Here is a 3,587-nt window from a genome sequence, read left to right as displayed (position 1 = left end):
TGGTATGATTTTAAGAGTTGGGATTCTAGGCAAGTACAACAGAGAAAAAAGGAGAAAGGGATTAAGTAAGGGCGTGGTGAGTGTCGAACTGTGAAATCTCAACTAGACAAGAAAGGACATAAGGACTCCGGGGTGGGTCAGTGAGAAGCAGGAGAAGGTTGGACGACGGCAGAGAACTGCAGGAGTGGGCGAAAACAAGGTACCTGTGTCAGGGAATAGGGTATTTGAAATCCGATATTCGGATATGCTGCAGTTATTGGTGACGACGAAACCTTGGAGATGACCATATGACAACAGTTGAGATGAGAAATAAAGACCAGTGGAACTAACACAGTCACTTAGAAATCAGCAGGTAAATCGTCTCTGCGGAGGTTAGGGTGCCAGGAATGATCAGCAGGAATAACGGTAGATCCAGGAGCTGAAATCGGTGAATCAAGTGAGTGACCAGGAAGGTGACAGCAATGAGAAGCACTATCCGTAGGAACATCCAAGCACAGTTTTGTTTGTTGTTTTTTTTTTTTTTTCTTTGAGACGAAGTCTAGCTGTGTTGCCCAGGCTGGAGTGCAGTGGTGCAATCTCGGCTCACTGCAACCTCCACCTCCCAGACTCAAGCGATTCCTCTGCCTCAGCCTCCTGAGTAGCTAAGATTACAGGCATGTGCTACCACGCTCGGCTTTTTGTATTTTTTTTTAGTAGAGAGGGGGTTTCACCACATGTTGGGTGGGCTGGTCTCGACCTCCTGACCTCTTGATCCGCCCGCCTAGGCCTCCCAAAGCGCTGGGATTACAGGCGTGAGCCACCGTGCCCAGCCCCAAGGACAGGCTTTTAAGGAAAAGAGAGAGGCTTGGGTAGATTTGAACATCAGTAACCCACGAAGATGAGTATGCAATGAGCCAACCCCATACCGGCTTTTGGAGTTACAGTGCCTAAGGATGATTTAAAAGATTTTCCCCAGCAGCTTGCCTCACGCTAAGCAGTCCTGCAGCTGTGCTGGTATTGGGGGTGCTGAGTAAACCAGGGGATGAGGGACTGGAGAGGCTTCAAATGTAGCTTGCGTGGCCACACTGCAGATGTCTTGGTTTTAAGGGAACACGATGAGCCTGCTTTTGAGTATTTTGTTCCCTTTTTTCACTTGCATGTCTTAGGTTTGAACTTAATTATTAACATGCTTATTTTTCATCTTCATAAATATGTTGAAATTTGAGGGGAACTCATAAACATTTGCACCTATTTATAAGACTTTTTCTCAACTGATTAGTCTCACAAAGTTCAACTTTGTTCTGTCAAATAGGTGAGCATTTTCAGTCACTTGTAACGAAAACTGCTGGAAAGTAAATATTTTCCTTCCCACTTCCAAGGTAATGGGGGGCGGGGGGGAGGGCGGCGGGGAAAACGAGAGAAGTTGCCATGTTACCAGACAGTGGAAAATATTTTGTTGAATAATATACAGAACGAAGTCTGGTACCATGTCACCTCATATAGGAATGGATGCGGAAATGAGACAGAGTATTTCTATGAAACTCTCATAATGATACTCTCTTAAAAGCCTCCCACGCTTCCTTTTTCCCAATAAAAACTACGCAGCATTTGAGTACTGAAACCTTTATTCCCATTTTACTGGAAAGTAAACAAAGAACATGAACAATTTACTAGTCAGAAAAAAAGTGTTTTATAACCGAAAACAAATATTTGCCAAGAGCTGTAAATTGCTTTAATCGCTTAAACTGGAGATTTCAGTGAGATTTTTAGCAGATTACCAAGCTCCTTAGTTATAGAACATTCAAGGCATAGAAAAGTGTTTTTCTTACAAAGCACAACTGAAATGTAGTTTAACTAATGGTTTACAATTCAGTCAAATACCAAAGCTGCAAACCATTTAGGGAGTCATCAATTACATAATTCGTACACTTTCAAAAAGCTTACAGCTGGGATGGGTTGTTTTCAAAGCATGACTGCTTTAAAATGATCATATTCATTAGCCTGCCACCTAGGAAGCATTAAGCGTTTACTTGCAGAATGAACGAGCGCGTTGTCTTGTGTTACGAAGTATTTCATTTCACGTGACTGCTTGCACTTAGAACTCATTTATCACGGAGTAGGAACTCTCCAATATCGTCGTTATAGGCCAAGAGATGCCCGTGAACAGCCATGAAAGTGCCAGTCAGGGAAGGACGCAGTGCTTTGTTTTATTGTTGTTGGATAGAGGCACAGGATCATTTCACGTTGTTGAGGAGAAAGGAGAAACAGCCTCCTCCCACCTTGTTAAAAAAAAAGAGATTTAAAAAAATCTCTAATTTCCTCGAAGTACGGAATCTCAAAAGAGGTAGCTCTAAGGAGAATCCCTCTGGGTTTGAGTGCATTCCTCTTTCAGGGGGCCTATTCCCTTCTTGGACTGCTTTCCTTAACAGAGAAATCTCTCTGAGCCAAAACTCGGCCTCCCCCAACTCCATCCTGTCGGCCCCACTTTTCTGCTCCGGAGACTTCCAGGCCAGTCCCTACTCCTCCTTCAGTCAGTCGGGCCCGCAGCCGCGACCGGCAGGGCCAGCCCTCTCCTCCCCCTGCGTGGCGCAGCACAGGCCCGGAGCGCGCGACCCCGGGCCCTGGGCGCCCCGCCGCATGCTCGCGGCTGGGAGCCCCTGTTTGCGTGGCCCTTCGAGTTACTCCGCTAAAGAGCCGCCGCGTCGCCCCATCTCGGCGCGAATCTGAAAGCGTTTTCGGGGGAGAAGATGTTGGGGGCACTGGTGAGTACACTGCACAAGTGACAAAATGTTTTCAGCTCCTGCAGGCGAAGGGTGCAGAGCCGCTCTGTGTCCGTGAGGCCGGGCGGCGACCTCGCTCAGTCAGCTCCTCGGTCCGAGTCCCGGGGTACGAGGAAAGACCACAGGGGGCTTCTCGCGGAAAAGGGGGCCCCGAACCCCGCGTGGGTTGGCGGGGGCGGGCGGATGACGAGGCGCGGGGGCCTGGGTGGGTCTGCGAGGCGGCGGGTCCGGGCGTCTCAGGCTCCTGGGCTCCCTCGCTGGCGGCAGCACAGGGATGGCGCGCCCGGGGGTGAGGGTGCGGCGGGTCACAAGCACTCGCAGCCCGCAGCGCAGCAGCCCGGCAGGCACACGCACACGTGCACGCGCGCCCCGCACCCGCCCCCCGTACGGCGCCCGGCTCGGGGCGTCGCGCAGCGCGCGCCGGGGAGAGCGCGCGCGGGCGCGCCCGGCTGGGGCGCCAGCGGGGACGCCCTCCCGCTGCGAGCGGGCGGCCAGAGCGGGGAGTGGGTCAAGCGCTCTGGGGCCCGCCGCGCGGCCTCGCCATCTCCTTTCGTTCGCTCCGCTTTTCCTGTGCGTAAGGAGGCTATGTCACGGCGCGGCGGGCGGGAGGCGAGCGCAGCGGAGTCTCGGGCTCCCGGCCTCCTCGCGCGCGCGGCGGCGTGAGCCGTACGGCCTGTCCCTCAGGCGTCTGGATTGTATAGCCGGCTTCCTGCTGGCCGGCCTGCCGCCGGCTGGGCCCGCGGGGGCCCGAGAGCGGCAGGCCCCGGCGCGGCCGCGGGGCGGGCGCGGACCGCGAGAGCTCCTGAGCAGGCTGTACGGCGGCCTGGG

This window comes from Rhinopithecus bieti, unplaced genomic scaffold (genome assembly GCF_001698545.2).
Source record: "Rhinopithecus bieti isolate Rb0 unplaced genomic scaffold, ASM169854v2 scaffold_3057, whole genome shotgun sequence".
NCBI classification, from domain to species: domain Eukaryota; kingdom Metazoa; phylum Chordata; class Mammalia; order Primates; family Cercopithecidae; genus Rhinopithecus; species Rhinopithecus bieti.
The sequence above is the reverse complement of the archived record's forward strand: the minus strand, read 5'-3'. Positions refer to the sequence as shown.